Source organism: Manacus candei, unplaced genomic scaffold (genome assembly GCF_025592945.1).
Source record: "Manacus candei isolate 608988 ecotype Guabito, Panama unplaced genomic scaffold, ASM2559294v1 h1tg000005l, whole genome shotgun sequence".
Classification (NCBI taxonomy): Eukaryota; Metazoa; Chordata; class Aves; order Passeriformes; family Pipridae; genus Manacus; species Manacus candei.
The window spans coordinates 6,209,182-6,230,647 of record NW_026138053.1 but is presented as its reverse complement, the minus strand read 5'-3'; the positions used below and the strand labels follow the sequence as shown (position 1 = coordinate 6,230,647).

The 21,466-nt window shown below is 41.3% G+C and overlaps 1 protein-coding gene across 5 annotated transcripts in view; it reads left to right on the top strand.

The window, feature by feature from the left end:
- The window catches only part of GLIS1 (GLIS family zinc finger 1), a 187,623-nt gene that overhangs the window by 67,607 nt on the left and 98,550 nt on the right, over positions 1-21,466 (top strand). Inside the window, exon 1 of one of the 5 annotated variants that reach the window (XM_051801000.1) lies at positions 11,369-12,618. The exons of the other annotated variants lie outside the window; for them this stretch is intronic. The gene's annotated coding sequence lies outside the window, so the exon portion shown is untranslated. Of the gene's footprint in view, positions 1-11,368; positions 12,619-21,466 lie in introns of those variants that run through there. 5 annotated transcript variants of the gene reach the window in all.

Sequence of the window (21,466 nt, the reverse complement as noted above, 5' to 3'; positions counted from 1 at the left end):
TCGAGGCCTTGCAAGGAAGGCTGTGAGGGATGGGATGGAAGGGCTGTGGTGACCCAACAGTGAACAAGCTGGGGAAAGGGAGGGAGAAAGTGATGACAGGGACTCCAGGGCTCCTCTTCTTTCCCTTCCTTTAGCCTCTTCCTATTGTTTTTCCCTGTGGATGCCATGACAAAAATGTGACTAGGCCAACATTTAAGGTGAATGGGAAATGACTGCAATCTGGTACTACAAGAAATTGTGCTAAATTATTGTCTTAAGCTGGACTTTCACTAGCTCAGATGTCAGATTTGACTGAGCCTTGGGCTGACTGCACTGTGCCCCATTTCTGAATGCTTCTTGGCTTGAACTATTATTTTACTCCCATAAAAACCATAATTCCCAGAAAGCATTTCTCCGTCTTTCTATCCTCTGAGTACTAAATCCAACTCTTCTGCCCCCGAAAGCCTCACTGAACTGTCCTCTGGCAAGGCTCTGACTACCTGTCCTTTCTCTTATGGGTGATCTTGTGGAGAATGGTCCTCAGTACAGACTGAGCTAATTTGCCAGAAATGAAGACAAATTGTAAAAGATAAAGCAGCCTTCTCTAAAGAGCTTACTTTACCTTTTTTCTTTTGCCTCTGCTTATTATAGGAGGCATGTCTATGGGGGACAGTTGCCTTTATGATTCCTTGAGATGCTTCTGTCCTCTAAAATTTACCGTAAAGGTTCCTCCTGTCTGGCAGTGACAGCAGAGGCTTAGGGTTTTAGGCTTAGCTCCAGTGATTATCTCAAAATATATATGTCTCTGCAATTCTGGAGCCTGTTTGAATTATCCAGACTTTTTCCTGACAAAGATCATGCAATCCCCTGTGTGCTCTCTGGCCATATTTTAAGATACTTTTTTGGAGGCTTTATATTAGATCTTGCCAGCAAATACATAAAGCATTGAGATGAGGGTGGCCAGACAGCAACACTTTGACAGTAACTTCTCTACATAGGGTGATTGTATGGTCCTGGAGAACTTTGGTGTCTCTCAACCTTTAATATATTTATTTTGTTAGTATCCCTGTGAGATACGAAGTGCTGTTACTCCCATTTTACCAAAGAGCCATAAAGTGCAGGCTGCATTCAGTGACTTGCCTGAGGGCCATAGAAAATATGAATTATCAGCTCCAGTGTTTCAGTCTTTGCTCAGATCCAAGGACTGTCCTTCCTTCCAGGCCTTCAAATGGACATAGGCAACCCAGTCTTTGAAGATAAATCATATGCTGTTGGAGGAAAGCCTAAAAGTGCCTTAACATGAACTGTGATGGAAGTGTTGAAATTGATAGGGAGGCCTGAAAGATTCAGGCAGTAAAGGGTCATTTTCGAATGAATAGTAAAATATATGGACTATATGGAAGATCTTCCATTAATCCCTGAAAGCATATCAGTCCTATCAGTCATTTTTGTTAGCTGGCCATACTGGTGTTTTCTGCATTGAGGTAATCTAGTAAAATTTAGAGTAATTTGTAAGGTTTATTTCATGTTGCTGAAATCTGTCTGAGCTGGAGTTTGTACTGGACAAGTCACATTTACAGAATCTGCAATCTGGAAAACCTGTATTGCTACTTGCTTTCCTTGTTCTGTTGTGTGTGATCCACCAGTACAGAGGTTGTTTCTTGCTCCTGTAATCTGTCATGAATTAAAGTGATCATAAGGTGTTTTATTTTTATAAAGGAGTGCAGTTTTCCTGCATTGCAGGTAGTAGTCAAAAAGCTAATTTGTGAAAATAGGACTTCATTGTGCATTCATGTGCATGTACTTTGTCTAATCAGGGCCTCTGGTTGCTATTTAGATTAAGAATTGGTATCCCACCATCTAGTAAGTAATTGTATCCTGGAGCATCCAGAAGGCACTGATTGCAGTGGAACAAGCATCTTGCTGGGTGTCAGGAGCACTTTTGTAGTGCCTGAGGCTTTTATGGACATTTCCTTCCAAAACCTGACTGTTCAGTGTTGTGCTCAGAAGTCCTAAGTTCAAAGCATGACTTAGGACAGCAACAGTACTGATGCATCCATGGAAATTCTGGCTCCATTGGCTTTGGCAAAGAATTATGAACGAGTATGAAGATTTTAAAAACATCTTGGGAATTAGCAATCCTTTCTCTCCACATAAAGTATCTTTTCAAGAAAATTTTGAGTGTGTTAAAAAAATCTTGGTCTCTGCTGAACTTCAACTGAGTTAATAAAAAATAAATCTTCAAACTTATCCAAGTTACTAAATGTCAGGATGAAAACCTAAGGAAAAAGAAATAATTTCTGGCACGATGCATTCTATTTATTTTTCATTTTGTTACATTTAGATATGAGTCCATTGTTGCTACTTGCTTTCAATAAAAGGCAATAGTTACAAAAGCCGTACTCTGATCACTGAGCCAATCTGCAATTTTAACAATAAGATTAGATTCAGATAGCTCAAATTGACCTTTCTCAGAAGAATAACCTGATAATGTTTAAGGGCTGCCTTGACTGACTGTAAACTTTTCTTCCAGTATCCTTGTTAGAGAATCAATAGAGCAATCTCAAGCACTTCACCAGTAGAGAGAGAGAATTAACCCCCCCCCCATAATGATGATGACTGTTGTTGCTGTAGAATTAATACAGACTTTGTCTTGCAGGGTTTTTTTGCATTGTTCTGTTTGTGTAAACACCAACGCTTTAGTGGAGAATCGTTTGGAAACTTTTAGCAGTGAAATGCTCAGAAATGTTCACTCATGGAAAGTTAGAGCCCCTCTGCTAAGCCCTATAAACTATATGTAAAAGTGTATTGTTTTGTTTAAACTGAGGCCCCACCATTGATTTCAGGGTACGTCATTTTGCAATAAAACTGTGGCCTTCGGTATCTTCTGAAAGCATCACTGTTAGGGAATTACACAAGAGACCTTAAAACTTGATGGCTGGAGAACAAGATGTAACATGCCTTAGAGGGTCAGGGTCATAGGCAGTGTCAGCTTTTAGACGTAATGTTTTCCTGGCAAAACAGCAAGACTTGCCATCCCTTTGGATTAGGGGGAGAAAGGACATTTATAGGTAGAGCTGAGCTTACCCTTGCAAGAACAGTGCATCTTGTAGGGCTGGGAGTGGTGTCTTCTGCAGAGCACAACCTGTTGGCCAGTGGCATAGAGAGATTACAGGGGCGTGAAGGGATGATGGGGGTTGAGACCAAAGGTCTGTGGTGGGTCATAGTGCCAGAGTAGTGGCAATTAAAATTGTCAAGGTAAAACTCAAGAGTGAAATCCCAGTTCCCACAGTCCTTTCTGATTTGATTGTTTCTTAGATAAAAAGTTCATAGACTTCAAAGAAAGTTTCAGCTGCAAGGTCAGGATGTGATTCACTAAATATTTTTAAATGATTGTTCCTAATTAGTTTCTAATGAAAACATGGAGATAAGTCTGAGAGAGCTCAGAATTCAGTTCTTGATTCTGCCTCATGTTCTTGTCTTTTAGAGGGAACTCTGTCCAGTGTTCCTCATTAATAAAAGTTCCTTACCGATGTAAATCTCATCCCTAGATGTTTGCATATCTCTGAAAAAATGCGGATGACTTGGGGAAATCATGTTTAATTTTATAAAAATTGCTTTTCCATTAGTACAACCCAAACTGCTTGAACTGAAGTGACTCTTCTAAATAAGAGAACTCTAAAAGTTTAACAGGCAAGGAAGCAGTGCAGCAGGAGATAAAAAAACACAACAAAGATACTAAGAAGTGTCAGTGCTTCAGCAGCATCCTGTAAGCTGTCAGGTACCACTTAGCAGAGAATGTAGCTGCAAGCAAGTTATTCAAGTGAAAACAAATAACTGCAGTGAATTTTGGGTTTATTTTATTATTTACCTTTTAAGTTTTGTGTAGAATATATGTTATTTTTCAAATGCATTTTCCTTTGGTATCTTTTCTGTATATTGTGAGGGAGCAAGGCTTGTCTTGTTTTGTGTTTACAAAAGGAAATTTACTTTAGGGCTGAGATTTCAGGTGTGGTGGCAATATGAGTAATGAACAAGGACTCAGTTTTCTGTCTCCTTATCCCAATTGATCATGTCACTGTATTGCTATGAAGAAGAACTCTGTTTATGGTGCAGTGCGAATTAGGAAACTGGCCTCGAAATACCTTCGTGTCTTGTGCTGAAATCCCATCCTGACAGGCCATGCTGAATTTAGAGTGCTAGGTTATTAAAAATACAAGGTTTCTAAGCAACACTGTTTATAGAAGGAACACTTCTTGTTCCCACTTTTGCCTTTGACTGCTCTATCTATAAAATAGCCTAAACCAACAGTATTGAGGAGGTTTCTGTGTCGCAAAGTGATTAATTTTGATTCCGAAGAAACGGGGCCCTGCTGCCTGCCTTGTGCTCCCATGTACTCCCACTGGTTGTAGGCAAGGTGCAGGATCTTGCAATCAATAGGTTGCTTTGAGTGTTCTCTGCATCTTACAAAGCATATTGTTTAGGGCTGTTTTTGTGAACAGCAGTTCAGTGATCCATAAAATAACATAAATTGTAAGGTAAGAACTTGCAGAGGAAGACCTTACATTGACTAAAATCTTAGCTTTAACTCAAATATAATATTCTAAAGAACAGAAGAATGTGGTACCACAAACTAGGGAAAATGCTGTTTTACTAAGAAAACAAGTTCTGCTTGTCTTGAGTTGTGTATTTTCCCCCTTCCTCCACATGATTTATGTAGTGACTTTCACAAGCCTCATGGCATTTTGTTGAATTCCAGAGGAACTTTACTTACATAGAGATGTGTGTGATAGGATTAAAACTCAAGCATCTGTGATTTAAATGCTAATATCTCTGGATTAGGAGAATTTGGCAGTAATTACCAGAGCCAGTGATGGTGCATACTGATTTGAGGTAATGGGTGATGTGGATTGCCCTGTGCTCAGAGAAGCAATAACACCATCTTATGTCAGGGTCAAAGCAAAGAGTTACATGTACTGGATGTTGGCTATGGATGACTTCGCATCGGATGGCTTTGTTAGACCCAGATGTTGGTGAAAGGCTCTTCACTGCTGTGTGTGACTGAGCACATTATGAGGTTACAGCAGGGTGTTTATAAAAACCAGTTTAGAGTAACTAATGTATGAGATCACTTAAGAGGAGTGCTGCGATCTTAAGCAGATGAAAGAAAATGTGGCCTTTTTAATTCAGAATTGGAATTTCAAAGATAGTCTGGTGAGATTTAATGATTATTCCTGATTTTGTTTCACAGATGCTGTAAAATTTGGAGTAGTGATTTGAGCCAAATAGCAGAACCAGAATCAGTATCAGATTTAATTGATGAGAATTTTATTTCCCCATATGTCTACATTATTGTAATAGTATTAATCTCTTCGGAGTGTCCTGAATCCACGCAGCATTCCCACATGCTAATGTTTGTATTGGCACTTACATAGTGACAGATGTATGTGCAAATCCAGTCTTTTCCCTCCTGATCTGACAGTTTAGGAGGCTGTTGTGACAGCTATTTCTCTTGCAACCTTCAGAGACATCCTCACTAATCCTTGCGGAGTTCACTGTCAGGTGCTGTATTTTGGATCATTGAATACCATGTTGGAAGGAACATCATGGATCGTCTGGTCCAACCTTTCTTGGCAAAAGCATGTGCATAGAATCATAGGATTGTTTAGGTTGGAAAAGACCTCTCAGATCACAGAGTCCAACTGCAAACCCAGCACTGCCAAGTCCACCATTAACCCATGTCCTTGAGCACCACATCTTTGTGGTGTTTAAATATCTCCAGGGATGGTGACTCCACTGCTTTCCTGGTCAGCCTGTTCCAAAGCTTGACAATCCTTTCAGAGAAGAAATTTTTCCTAATATCCAGTACTGACAAGATGGCCCAGCACCAGCTGAATCTTAATCTTGTTACGGAGTTCATTAATGTCCAAGCAGAATGCATGGCAGCAGATTGAGAATAAAATTTGTAATTAAAAAAAAAGAAAAGCCAAGAGGTGAAAGTTATTTTTAGTGCACCAATGTCTTAGGCCTTTGTTTATTATATATTCTGTAGTAACTAATTCCTCCAGGACAGTTTATATCTAGATTTGTCTGGCTTCAGAGGGAGCGTGTTGAGTGAGCGTGGAATGGAGCACACAACACACAAGATCTAATCTAGCAATGGCATGTGTGCAAGCAAAACTTTGTATTCATGCATTGCCCCAGGGATTTCATTGGGGCTCTGCCTGGGCACCCCGTTCTGCCTCCATGGAATAAATGGCAAATAGGAGTCATGTGTCTGAAAGCAGCACAGAGCTGTCAGATGCTTGTTTTAGCCAGACTTTACTATTTGTGTAAACACTGTAAGCACTCGATTGCAGAGCTTGGAAAACATTTTGCTTTGCCTTCTTTGTTTTGGTTTGATTTTATTTGCATGCATCATTTTACATGCGAAGAAATTCACCCAATATAACCAACCAGATTGCACAGATTTTAGAATAAGGTTTTACGAGCAAAATTTGTTACCTTGTGTCCTTTCTCTTCTGGAACATAATCCTACAAAAAACCAAAACTATTTGAAACAGTCACTAATTTGCTCTTAATGAATGCTAAAAGATATAATCCAGATTATTTACTGGTTTGTGATGTGGAGTCCCACGTTATTGAATATGCACCAGACTCAAATGTTTGTTTTAGACAATGATTCTGAACACTGGGACTTACAAATATTAGTCTTTCATCTGTCTTCAGAACAAGCAAATATTGGGCGATGAACTTGCTCATACTTTCATTGCCACTTGAGTAAAGTATATTAGACACTGAGGTACAAACTTATTTTTGCTGTTGCTTGTTTTTTTCTATATTTTCAGTATAATAAGTACAGGGAAAAGATACATTATTGACTTCCTAGAGACTGGCCATCTGATTTATAGTTTCAAAGTGTCTCCATTTAATCTGTCAAAACTGATTTTAAACTTCATTTGTCTTCAGTTTTTGGCAGCACTTTTTACCTTGAATTAGTCTGTTTGACATGCATTGTACCAGAGTCACATTTTAAAAACATTTACAGTATGTTGCAAAAAAAAAAAAAAAAAAGAGGTTCAAGTTGGTACATCTGCTTTCAATATTATACATCTCTTAAAGTGAAAACAATTTGAGAGTTGGCATTGAGAATGTTCTTGTTGTAGCTGTAAGCACAGCATTTAGGTAACTTAGAAGAATAGAGTAATAATTACAGAAAATGAATTGTCATTGAATAACATTCTCCTGTGATTATCACCAATTAGAGTTAACAGCTCCAGCGGCCTTTCTGATGAGGTGCAGAACATGGTTTCCCCAAACTGAAAAATGGACCGTTTCTCAAAAGATTTCCTTAAAAATTACTTTCAGAGATTGGATTCCTGCAGATGGGGCAATGGCAGCCCCCTCAGGCCTGGCACAGACACCTCTCAGTGCAGGACACTCCTCCAGGAGGAGAGTGGCATCTCCAGGGCTTATAAAAGTTCCTTCTCTCCCTTCGACCTAAAGGAGCAGAGCCTCAGCTTCGGGCTTCCCTCCAGGCTTTACCTTTCAGGCACTGACCACTGCTCATATCCTTACCCTAACCTCAGTTGGAATAGTGGGAAAATAATGGATTGCAGGCAGAGGGTTGGTACAGCACGAAGGTACCAGGCAATGAGACCATCAGCAGTGGGGCAGCGTTGACAGAGGTGCAGGAGAGAAATCTTGGCCAAGCGCACACAGCTTGTTTCTTAATCACAGCTGCATAGGCTTCATTCACTCAGGAGGACAGCCTTCATCAGCCTTTCCCCATCTTGCATTTTTTCATCCCTGCTATCACTATGTATTCATTTTTTCCTGCACTAGCCTGGATGGTTATCAGTAGGGTAATGACAAAGGAGAGGATGTATTAGCAAAAGAAGCACAAAGTAATGGCAAGCTGGATGGACGTGCTGGCAGTGCAGGTGGATCAGAAAGGCTCTGCCTTCAGATTGTTCTGCAGAAAGGCCTGGAGGTGAAGTGAGGGCTGAAAGTTCCAAGTCAGAGATGAAGCCTATGTCATGAAGACCTCCTAGTAGGGACTGTTCAAAGTAAGAATAAAAGAAAGGCAAACTGAAGGTGCAGCTGTCTGGAGCTGCCTGTGATGACATCATCCATTAAGCAGTGCCAGAGACTGAGTTTGTAAGTGGTGGTTGGTGGACAGTTTTAAGCAGACGCAGGTAGGCTGTGTTTGGGTTTGTAATTGAGATTATCGGTGTGAAGGTGAAGAGGGAGAAGAGACATAGAGAAAGGACTAAGTTCCTTTAAATTAGGAGAACACAAACAGGACCCATTCCCTGGACAGTTCACAGGAGTAACTGCTTCTCCCTGTGCATCACCTGGTTAGAACAGAATAACCTGGTGTTGGTGTGTGCAACCACCACTTCTGAGGAGTCTGCTGGGGCTGAAACTCCTGGCTTGCATTTGCCTCAGGCCAGCCTGGTATGGCATTGGGAGATTATTGCCTGTGTTCTCATCAATGTAAGGAAGGATTTAAGCAGTTGCATTTGTTTCTATATGCGCCTGACGCTGAGCCTGAGGTTTTTATTCTTTCAATTATGCTCTGTAGCTTGGAATGCTTAACAGAGCCAGGCACAGGCAGTGCATAGGGATGAGAGCGCTGGAATAGAAAAATAAACAGCGGAAACCCACAGCTGAACTACCAGATGCTGGGGTTTGTCGAGAGTTTTTTTATAAGAACACAAGGACTCTGACTGGGGTCATTATCCCCACCAGCCACTTGTCAGTGTAAGTCCCTCTTTCTCGTTTTTTTTCCTTTTTTTTTCTTCAATTTTTCTCCACTCCTCCCTATAAAATGTCCCTGTCCAACTGTGACTGAAACAACTGATTAGCTACTGCTTCTCTGGAAGAAAGGACCCTAATGCCTACCCAGACAGGGTTGTGCAGGTCACCATTGCCACCTCTGGAGAATTGCTCTGACACAGGGCTTGCCTTAGACTGTAGGAGAGCATGAGGAGAGACAGATCAGATCTTCAGGCAGGAATGGTTTTCCTTCTTTACTGAAAGCACTGATGAGAAGTGTGAGGGGTTCCCTGTTGCAGGGGCAGAACATGGTGTGTGTGTCTATCATCTCTCGCTGCCTCCTCTCGTGGTCCCACCCCTTCCCTGCTTTGTCTCCTGCCAACCATTGACTGCTGGTCTTCCCTGCCACCACAGTTCTCTCCTGCACATGGAGAGGTTTGACATACCATGTTTGGCCCATGATGCAGACAAAAGATGTAGAAACCTTTCACTACAGTTGTGCCAAGGCCACTGCTGCTGTGCTGAGTGGCACTGGCTCATCATTCCTTTGTGCTCTGCTGCTTGTATCTGTCAGTCTCTTAGGCTGTGAACTTTCTGAGGCAGGAGTCGCACTTTTGGTCATTCCCATGCAGAATAAACTGCAATGGCATTATAATCTTATGTACTTTCACAATGTTAAAAAGCAAGTAACAGGACATGCTGTAGAACTGCACAGTTCTCTCTGAATGTGCAAAGAACAGTCCCCTCTCAGGTGCTGAGGGGAAGAAGAGCACAAGGTGCCCTCACAGCTCTGCCACGGCATGTCTGTGCTTTGGACAAATACTGCCTGTGTCTCAGAAGCAAAAACTGGGCATAGGTCCTTTGATGTGGCTGCACTTCAGTCAGGTGAGTGTGAGGAATGAGGCTGAGCAGACCGCAGTAATTCTAATGCTCTGGCCTCTGCTGGATGGATGTTCTGCAGCAAAAAGAGTGAAGAAATATCAATGGCATTAAAGGGAAAGCAAACCTGAAGCAGGTGGTACCTGTGCCTGACAGTGACTGTAGTGTATAGCACTCAGAGCATCAAGGGTCTGAGTCCACAAGGAAGGTCAAGAGAGAGTCCTACCAAAGCCAGTAATTGTTTTCTTTTTTAGCTTGTTTATTTTCTATGCAGTTAGCAAAACGTGACTCCTCATTATGTGTGGTGTAACCAGTCATTAGCTGTATACACATGGCTGGGGTTCGGTTACACGGAAACAAGATACTTTGCTTTTTCCACACTGACTGAGAAGAGGAAAATGCACTGACGTACAGGGCATGTAGACTTGAGCTTTGGGAAGCCACTCTTGCTTGTGTGGGACTGGTGGCTGCAGCACAGATACTGATGTTTCTGTAGAGCTTGGTGCTTTCTAAGCATACCCACTGAGTGGCTGACAGCACGTGGCTGACAGCTGATGTTTGAGCTTTGAAACACGCTCTGAGCAGTTGTGCCAGCCTAGCCCAGGCTAATACAGCCACTGGAGACAGGCTTTCTTCCTGCGGGGTGGGAACCCCCCGGCTCACCCTGGCTCAGAGATCCCTGCAGCTCTGTGGTGCCCCAGCTTGGCTGTTGCTCATGTCTTCTTTCCTTGCTTCTCTTGCTGGAAAACTACTGCTAATGATTTGCAGTGCAAATAATGCATGAGACTTGCTGCTGTCGTATCACAAGGAGTGATTTTGGAGCTGTGCTGCTCTCATGTTTTCCCTCTTGCTGACCTGCTGACAATGAGAAGGAAAAATTTCTTAGTTTTCACTTTTTGGGAACTTCCAGGGGTTGCATTCCTCCCCCTTAATCTCAGCTAATTTCTTAGCGTGCTCAGGATCAGATGGATTTCTGCCAGGTAAGTAGGGATTTTTGAGAGCTGTAGTCTGTTCTGTCGGCAATCATTTTAGCTGTAAAAGGCCATGGCTTAGCATGGGGCTCGGATGACACACACGTTCAGCTTCCAGCTCCTTTATTTTTTAAATGGCTTCAGTTACTCCCTCTCTGCTGTCTTTTGCAAACCAGCCACAGGGTTTAGATGTATTTTGTAGAACTTATGCTAAACCAAACAAGGCAAACCTAAGAAAGGCTTAATTAAAATCACAGAAATCTCACACTCACTGACTCTATTGCTGGAGCTCTTTTTGCCTGTAAACAAAAAATTCAAATGGCTGGTTTCCCCCTTCAGTTTCATAAGTGGTTACTGAGCTTCTGCAGTTGCTGCATTCCTTAAAAAGTTGTTATTTCTTTTTTGGTCACACACTGGGGGACTCCATTGTTTTCAGTGGTGCCTATTGAGTTAGGCCCATCGACAGCAGAACTCATTCTGGGTCATTAACTTTGGAGGCACAGTAGTATAATTTGGTGACTTTATTCTGTTTCCTAGCAGAGACTTGTATTAAAGTCACACACTTGAAACCAGAATAACCATCCTTCTTCACCCAGACACTGGGAGCATTAAAGGACCTGTTAAAGACCATTAAAGTTCGCAGAGTTGTGTTTAGGCACATATCAGGCAGAAGTAGCAAAACAATGCTGCTGTCTTATGTTATTAATGATTCTGGTGCTGTGCTGTTCTAAGTGTTGACAATTTAACAAGGTTCCTTGGAAAAACTGGCTGTGTTTAAGAGAAGATTCACACAAACGATTCATGATCTGGAGAATGTTCTGTAGTGTGAGAAAAGGAAGAAGGCAGCCAGTTAATCACTGAAAAGGTAGGAACAAAGTCTAAAGCTGTCTGCAGAGAGAGAGAGAAAAAATACCAGGTAGTCTGTGTTTTTATCTAGCACACAACGGCATGATGTGAGACCCAGTACCTGAAGTCAAACAAGTTCAAACTATATAAAATTCATGCTGAGAACCATGGAACAAACTGCTGCAAAAGCAATTCTCCATCATTTAAAGATTCCACTTTGAGTTTTGGTGTCTTGCTAAAAGATGCACTCAAGATCCAACAGTGTGTGGTTAAACTAGATGGAGATATCCCAGAGGAAATACAATGCACCAAGCACACTGGCATTCTTTCTGGGCTCAGCCTGTAAACTGTGTGGTCTTTGGAAGTTGCACTCAATTCCTCTGCTATGCCTGCTATTCACAAACTCGGTCACTTCACTGTAGGGCTCCGTTTCCAACTTAGAAGTAGTTTCTGGCTCTTTGGTCCTGACATTTAGGGAACCTTGCACACATTTTGACCGTATTTTACCTGCTGTGGGAACATTTCCATATACATAGCTCTTGACCTGGCTTTTTGTCCAGTACTAAAGTCACATAAAAATGCGTATTCCAGATATAAATCTTCATCCCTCATTATCAGGGTTAGCAGTGTGCCAAGGTGATGGGAAAGAGCAAAGGAGGAGAATGTCTGCCCAGAGTTGTAACAAGCTAGACTTTCTCAGTCTGAGACCCTCAAATCTAGTCTGTGGGTCTTTGCTCAGTTTGGTTAGTCCACAATATTTACTGAGTTGCTGGCTGCACTGTCTCTATCTCTGATTGAGCACTGGAAGCTGTTATTAAAATAGAGTTGTCAGAATTCATCCCTCAGTGTGCATCTTTAGGTATTCAGTTCTAGAAGACTTCCTAACTCTGATCTTGCACCTTCTAGTTTTTGTAATTATTTCACTGCTGTGGCAGTGACTCCTGACTGATAACCAGGCAAGAACAGAACTGGGCTCAGAGACAATGTGATTAATGAATTACTCTGTTTCACGGGATGGATTGGATCAGCATGTTGGAATGATTTCATGCCCTTCACGTATTCTTGATGGTGGGGATGGTCAGCAGAAAAAGTGCAGTAGATCTGAAGAGTCAGCCCTAATTAGAGTTTTGAGAGTGTCATAACACTGGAGTCTGGACAGGGTGTAAGTATGTGCACTTTCCTGAGAGTTTTTATTTAGCGTTTGATGCTGCTAAGTTGTATTTTGGCATGAGGGAACCTGGGTGGAGTCGGCCTTTACCTCTGCGTGTGTTTTGGTTAGTTCTATACTGAGCTTTCTAGGCCTGTTTCAGGAGGGCAATTTAATGCAGCACTAAGAACCAACAGGAAAACTGAATCATGCCAAAGGTTCATTAACCTCATTATTCTCTGTCTTACCCAAGAACAAAGGTAAACTAATCCTAAAGGTAAGATTTATCTGCTAAATCTGACTGCCATTGTGCTGCCTCCTTGCTGGCTCACGGTGAAGGAAGAGTGTACCTGCTCCCACCTGCAAAGAATGGGATCTGATAGTGTAATATGTAGAGAAAAAAGGTACAGAAAAAGCTTTGCTGGAGACAGTTCAGAAGAGAGATGGAGGAAAGAGATCAGAGCTCTGGAAAACATGATTTATAAGAAAAAAACTTAAATAATGAGAGCTGTGTAACACTGGCAAGAGAAGAGTTGAGTGGAGACAGTCTGCAAAAACATGAGGTTTTTATGGAAGGCAGGAGAATGGACTCCTCTCCATGTCCAGTTTGGACAGGACAAGATGTAGTGGACTAAGCTGTGCTAAGGGGTATAAAGTTAGACATGAAGAAAAAAAATGTTAGGTGAAACAACTGAATAGTTTGCTGGAAATGCTGGGGAATTGCTGTAGCCTGTAAAGGAGATTGGCCAAACACCCCCTTAAGTTTGTGAGATTGGATTATGCTGTAGGGACACAAGATGGGATAAATCATGTTCTGAAGACTCTTTCAGCCCTGTTTTGTGTGATTGCATACTGTGTTTGTCAGAGATTCTCATGATTACAGTGACACTTCTGTATCTGTTTCTTCACTGGCATACCCATCTTCATGAAATCCCTGAGATACCTTGTTCTCATGACTTGTGTGGAAAGTGCAGACCCCCTTTACAGAAGGCAGCGTTGCTAAATAAAAGTAGAGCACACTCCGTATACCTCCTAACTCATAGCAACTGCCCACTGTCATCACTGGAAGATTTACAGAGGGTTTTTTGCAGGAGCTAAACTTTCTAATTGTTGTTTATTCAGTGTTCACGTAAGCCAGCACCATTCAGTGAGAATATTTTCCCTTTTTACAGCATTCCTTGTACTCTTTAATCTTTCTGCATCATCCTGTCTCTGGTTTTATTTTTCCCTATGGCTTTACCTCTACACAGCAAATTCTACAATAGCCTCATTCTTACCCTGTCCCACAGTTTGCTAAAAAACCCCACAGCAGACCAGGTGGTGGTGAGGGTGCCTTGGTTATCCCCAGAATCTGACTTCTGAAGAAAGGTATGCAGTCAAGTTGTTCAGTCCTCCTAGTTGTTGTCTGACGCTGCCCCGTTTTGGACAAACACCTGAACTAGTTACATTTAAGTCATAGAGAAGAGTTTTTCTTCTGTGTTATGTGGCATATAGATATTTATTGCACCAAGAACTGTCATGTTTGATGCTGCCCTTCAGTAAACTATTCTTACTGGTGACACATTAAGGTGTATGTTTAACATGGACTGGATGTATCTACAGCCCTAAGTCTGCAGCTATAGATAACTCTGCTGTTCTCAGACTTGTGTAAAACTGGGGAGAAGTATGTTCTGTGCTGGAGAGCCTGCAAGAGGCCCATTCACTGGCACTGAGTGCAGAAGGGTAAATTCAATTTGAGTAGAATTAGTCCCAAGCATGGTTATGGTAAAATAGAAAACGACATTGCAAATCACTTGATGTTAAATATATTTCAAATCAAACCTTGAAATAATGCCAAAATCCTGGCAGAAAGAAATGTCAAATAATGAAAACAACAAATGAAAAGTAGCAGGGGTAGGCTGTTGCTCTTTTCAGCGTATATTGGGGAAGCTGTTTGTCTTGAATTTTCTTTCTGGCAGTGTTAATTCTGAGCTGTAAAGAAGCCATTACTGTATTAGGTATCAGGTGTTAAATGACCAAGTAGACTGTGTAGGTGAAGTGGTTGCCTTTTTGTGGTAGCAATTTGAGTTCTCATTGTAAAAAACTATTTTTGCAAGAGCACAAAGAGGTTGATGGGGATGGGGGTTACTGGGTAAGTATGAGAGATGTGCAGTGAGTCTAGGTGGAGACTGTGTGTGTGGGGATGTCTCTCTTTTATTAAGAGAATCAAGGAACCAGTGCAAGTGTATTAGGAGAACAGGTGGTCTTCACCAACCAGATGCCTCTTCACTGTAGCTTTTCATCCCTCTGATATATAAAGAACCAGAAAAAATGTGTGGAAGAAGCTCCTGCAACAAGTGAGCTTGAAGCAAAGATACCAATAGAGAGGAGAGAGTTATGAAGCCTCTCATAGGAAAGGAGCCTAATTGGCACTTTTTGGAGGACCTATAAATGGAAGACAACCCATAGCTGAGGCTGATGTGCAGTGCAGGTTTACCAGCTCCCCTCCACAGTGTTCCCTTTACATGTTGGAGCATTCCTATCACATTGCAACATGGAAAGTTTTTTGCAGACTCCCGGTGCATTTTGATTCCTATTATGACTCATTTTCTGTCTCCTTTGCCTATGAGTAGGCTGTTTTCCAAATGTGTGCACCAGAACTAGGTCCAGAAGAGTAGATGCTGTGCATCCACATCCCACCAGACCTCTTCCTCTGTCCAGCCTGCATTGAAAGGAACAAAATATGTTTGGTTACCAATTTCCCCTGTTGTTTAAAGTGTGCTGTTTCTCCCTTATGTGATCTACAGTGATTCTGTCTTTGTGGTGGTTGGCTTCTGTGGCTGTTACTGACTTGGTGACACTTCCAGGCTCCTAAAACTTCGAGCCCAACATCTTGATGGAAATATTTTTTGTTGTGTTGGGTTTTTTTTCCTTTTTAAAGTATATAATATACTGCTGAGCCAGGCAGACATAAAATTCCTTCTTGGGACATAGACATATATGTTTACATAAGACATATGCAAGGTGCCATATGGCAAAACCCCAGCTTTCATTCCCTGCACATCCTTGTGTTTCAGATGTTTAGGAGAGCACATACCCCTGCGGAGTCTTTACATGGTCTGCTGGCTAAAACTTCCATGGAAAAGAGAGACTAAATGGGCTAAGGAAAATATAGGGGAGTGGAGATCTGGGAGTTTAAAAGTTCAGGGTTTCATAAGTAAATGGGAAAGAATAACGCACATGCAGTTCGTAGTAGGCATGCTCTGGCTATTAGGGAATTAAATGACTTAGAGGAAAAAACAAAAGAAACAGATTTTCACAGTCTGTACATGTATGGAAAGACCCTGATTCCCAAAGGAGTCACATAATCGATGATGAAAGCATGTGTGCAACGGGAACAGTTCAAGTACCTCATCACAAAACGTGCAAACTTCTCTCTTGAAAGAGTCACTCTGGAGCTCTTTTAACCTAAAGATCCCATCTAATGACAGGCTGCTGTGAAAACCCTGGTGGTGTCCATTTAGAGCAACAGAAAAGACAAACCAAAGGGACTAAGGGCAGGGGAGTGTGTACATAACCCTAAAGGGTGTATAGTTGCCTTATAGTTTACACCAGATGCACAGTGGCATTTATTTGGGGGGGTGAATTGCTTCAGCCTGACTCAGCTGTCTCCGGGAGCACAGGTTGTGGATCCATCTCGTGTAAGAGCAGGGAGTTTAAACCAGACAGACTGACAGCAGCCTGTCTGTGTTGCTCACAGTGGAAAATACAGTTGTTTGGTACTCAGTGTGTCCAGCTCCTGCCAGGGTTAAAACTTGTGCAATGGATTTGGTAGAGCCAGCTTTGCACAGCATGGCAGCAGTCTTGCATCTGTGGCATCCTGGAGTGTGTGCTGGAAGGTGAGGGACAGGTTGGAGAGGACTGAAGATGGAAGTGGAAGAGACAGTTTCAAACGAGCTCAGGAGTGAAAGGGGAATTGAGTGAGTGGAGAACTGGGAAAGGAGAATGGGGCTAAAGGCTGTATATGTGCCTCCTTTGAAAATGTTTACTCACAAGGTGGCAAGACATCCTGATTCTCCTGTGTTTGACAAGGCAAACACATAATATATCCTACCTATCAGACATATTGAGAATTAAACTGATTCCAAAAATGGTCATCTTAAAAAAAAAAGGAAACACATCAAATTTCATTACATTGAGCTTATATTCTCCAAGTGCCCATTAGGAGGTTTTTAGGATTTCCTTTTAATTAAAATAATGTTTGTTGAGCTTAATATTTTCCTAAAACATTTATTTTAATGTCTTTTCCCGCTGTTACTAGAATCCAAGTAGTGAGGAAGGATAACTGACCACAAAAAAAGACCAGATGTGCTGAGAACAATATTTTTCAGATTGCCTGGTAACAGGCTAAAGGTGATTCCAAGCCAAAGAGCCTCTGTAACAATGAATGACAAGACCTGTGTTTCATCAAGTTGCAAAAGGTTTTGTCTTGATTGCCACAAAAGAGGCCAATGGTCATTTTCAGTCTGCTCTCAGCTCTGTTTGGGGGCATATTTAGAGGTCTGAAATCCAAATAGAAGCCAAGAATGTTGAGTTTCAAACCTACCTGTAGGGAAAGACAGTGTATTTCTCCGAGAATCTATTCACTATTACCTAAAATGGTTCTGTCTTTGCACATCTAGAGCCTAACTCAGAACATCAGCTGAGGCTGTGAAGTCACTGGAACCAAAGCTCATGGCATTTGTTTTCCTCAATCTTGGCCATACTTGCTAAGTTCAAAAAGTGTTGTGCCGGTCTCAGCTGGAAATCCGAACTACGTAACCCTGAAAGCCATGTTAGCAGTGAAAGAGGTAGTAGATTGTTATGTGTTCTTTGCTTCCTGTTGCACTCCAAGATAACCTTTAAAATATCATGGAAAAGTCAAATATGGGAGCCAGCTCTGTCCACATGCTCGAAAGTGAAAAGGTTACAGATCTCTAAACTACTGAAATGTTTTCAAATCGTATTAAGTTGGACTGATATAAAATTAACCACGCTTCTTTCTTCTGCAGTGCCAACCCTACACATTCACTCCCTTAAAATACTGTGTGTAGCCTGCAAAAATAAATTACCCAGAACAGAAATATAATGCAATCCAAATAACTAGTTTTAAAAATAAATTGAACATGAAATAACAAATATGGATGTAGCCAACAGTTAGGGTCCATAATTCACTAGAAAGACACACATGGGTTGTATTTATCTTCCACGAGTTTTTAAGATTGATACTCAACAAATTATTTCACTATCTGGGTTGTTTTAGTTTACAAGATTTTTTCTTAGCCCTTCTGTCTTCACTCATACATCAATGTGAAAGTAAAGAAATAAGTATTTCTGTTGTAACATTTTATAGCATGGTTCATAAAAACTTGGAGGAAAGAGGTCTTTCTTTTTTATTCTAACCTTATTCAATACTGTTGGTTTTAATCCTAATCTTTTATAGACTGATATAATCTGTATCTGTTTGCAAATAGGCAGAGGATCTGCCACCTCTGTTTTGATACACCAGTATAGAATAATTTTGGTCTTCACTTGACTTTCACTATACAGTGTGGCCTGCTCTGTGATAAAGAATCTTTTGGCTCTCACTGTGTTTTTACTAAGATGGTGCACAAGCATTATAAATAAATGAAGCCATGTCTCTACCAGCTGTATGAAACAGACCTTAAAATGTGGACAGGTTGTAACTGATACAGAGATCCGGGGTGAACCTGGAGTGTGGTGTGAGCTGCTTTGTTCCTCTTTGACATGTGAACTCTTGAGTGCAGCAGCGAAAATTTAATGCTGTTATTGTAAGGGTAGGGGCAAACAGCAAGAAAAGAGACTACTGCCCTCTTTTGCCAGTCTGAGTGAGCCAAAGGAGCTGTGTGTGACAAATGCTCATACTGAAAGTCCGTGTGTTTGTCCCCAGGGGCTTAAAGAACTGCACAGTAATGTTTGAACATTTTTAGTAACTTTTCGGTATAACAGTGACTTTTTTCGACAGTCATTACCCAAGTAGTTGTTTCCTCAGTGTGATTTTCAGATCTTGCATTTTCTGTCTGTGCATTACAGGGGACTCAGATAATTAATGGAACAAGGAAGGAATTCTGCACTTAAACGCACTGCTCTGGGGCTGTTTAGCTCTAAAACATTTCTTGCCACCAGGGAGGACACCTTAGTGATGCACAGTATTGATATTACACAGAGATGAAATCAGAACAGTGAGAGAACTTCCAAAACTTCATAGCTTGTAATAAAAAGGTAGAGTTTTCAATGCTTTGTGAGGGTTTACATTTACCTACCTGAAGAGTCATGGTTGGACAATCTGGGACCACACTGAGTGGTTTAAGAAATGTAGTCAAATGTTACTGGAAGTCTGCTACTGAATTAAAAACTATTGCAAAGGTCTTTTAAAGTGGAGAACTTTCCTCTTTGAAGTGGTGAGAAGCCCAAATGTCTTGAGATTTGTTATGTACCAGATGGTGCAAATGACTGCAGAGAGGCCAAGAAAAGATCTGAACATCCCCTCTTTTGGGTCTCCAGGCCAAGATCTGTAAGTGTGTTTAGGATGTCTTGTTCTAAGATCTGACTGAAAACACTAGTGTTACATTTGGGTAAAGTCTGCTAAGGCTGTAGTGGCATCCATGGCTAATCAGTCCAGCCTTTTTCTAAAGTGTTTCTCCTTAAATGTGTCCATAATAGAAAAATTTAGACCCAAACTCATATCCCTGCTAATAGTTGTTCAGTGAAACAAAGGAGAAGCCGTGTTTTTTCACAAGGCATAGAAAATCTGTCTCCACAGTCGAGGCTGCCTTCCAGGGAATGTAAGAATGACTCTAGTATCTATTTTCCAGCCTTTGCTTTCCTTTCCTTAGCTACTTTTCTGTCCCTCAGGCTTGGTGGTGTAGGATTAAGACAATCCCTCCCATTCACCATAGAGAATGGCATGACAGGCATAAAAAACTTCATGAAAGTGTTGATTTTGTTGTTATTGAAAATGTCAAAAATGCTCTATGTGCATGAATGATTTTGAAGATTTTGTGTTTTGAAGCATTCAGTTCATTCATTAGAGCCTTCAAGCAGGCAGCAGAGTGCTGTGCATCTCTCTGGATGCTCTTAAATTACCGACTGTGTAGTTGTGTCAGTCAGTCCAGCCATACTGTAATGGAGATTGTTCAGCACTCATGACATGCTGAGTGTGGGTACAGCACCTTCCCCCCATGGCTTTGCTGTGTTGGCACTTTTTGAGTTAATAATTCCCTCTCAGTGGAGGGGTTTAATGGCCTCTTCAGTGTGGATGATTTTCACTTGTTTGAGAAAATCTGGTAATGTTTGGTCTTTCACTCGTCTCACGTGACTCATCCTGCTGCCAGTAACAGCGTTCCATTTCTCAGTGTTGTCGTGGTACATTTTGGACATCACATCCAAACAAAACCAAGAATGGCAATTTTTTTTTTTTTTAACAAGAAGTAATTAAAGAGAATGAACAGTAAGAAAAAAAAAGGCAAATGACCTAGTTTGGTCTTCGCCACAAAACCCACAGTTCTCTGGGGATATCTAAGTATGTTAAGCAAATATTTCAAATCTATCTCTATTTTCAATGTGAGTCATTTCAGTTAGACATCTTTCAGTTATTTGTCCATTGGTCTTAATTAGGTAAACTCCAAAGCCCTGCAACATGTGTTTATTGTTGAATAATTACCCTTTTGGTAAGTTTTCTTGCTCTTACCTTCTTAGCCTTAATAGCTAATTTGATCAGTAACAGTGAAGCCTCCCTGCATGGTAAACAAGGTGTTCTTTGGGGAAGAAAGAGAGATATTGCCCTTTAGTTAGGGCTGTTTTGAATGTGGATGTCATTCTTGCACAGGCAGGTTTCCTTTGGTGTGAGCATATATCCTGCTTTCTTCCAGCAGAATTTACCCCCAGCAAGAAATGTAGGGCTGACCCTGCATATCCCAACCAGTTCCAGTGTCATTCCTGAGGTGTGGAGCCTCATCACAATCAATGGGGCCAATTCTCACAAGACTTAATCTGGCATAAATCAAGAAAAAACTTCCCCAAAGTCAGTTACCCCAGAATGAAAGGAACAAGGTATCCAAAATTAAACTAACTTGATTACTCATATGGAAGGAATTGCCTGATTGCAGCCTTTGCACACTACTGCATCAGCTGCTTCCGTTCCCTTTGCGAACATTTAAATGTAAAGATATAAATCAAAGGCTCAGGACAGAAAGAGAGAAAGACAGAAGTTACCTTGATGGATTCCACTTCCATGAGATCCTTCTGGAAACCATTCTGCTTTTATTAGACTTACTCTCTGTAAATTAGGATTACTTTTTTATATGGATTTATGGAATGGCTATGGTGTAGTGCAAGTGGGGTGAACCCTCTGGTCTAAGGCGAGGGAGTGTGTGCTCTTTTCATCTGTTATTGGAAAGTTACAGTATGTGGGTTAAAGGCCCCTCGATACCAGTGAAAGAAGAGTTCCAGACATGGAAAGTGCTTAAATTCTGTGTGTGCCAGCCAGTGATATTAATATTGTATAGAACAGCCAGTTGTCAGAGGGCCAGATTCTGTTCTCAGTTACAGCGGTGTAAAGCAGACTTTTTTCAGAGGCAGTGAATTTACCTTCACAAGTGCTTGAAGAGTTAAAGATAGACTCAGGTTGTCCGTGTTCAGAGATAATCTCTGAACTCTTTTTTCGGCTGCTGGGGGAGATAAAAAAACGTGAGCTGGTGGTGGTGTCCCTTGTCTGTCATTGTTCCAGCTTCCATATGGTAGGCACATTTCGGAGGCTTTCGGTACAAGTGTGACTTCACTCAGGGCACTGTTGTGCAAGACATTTTTAGCTCTCATTAATGAA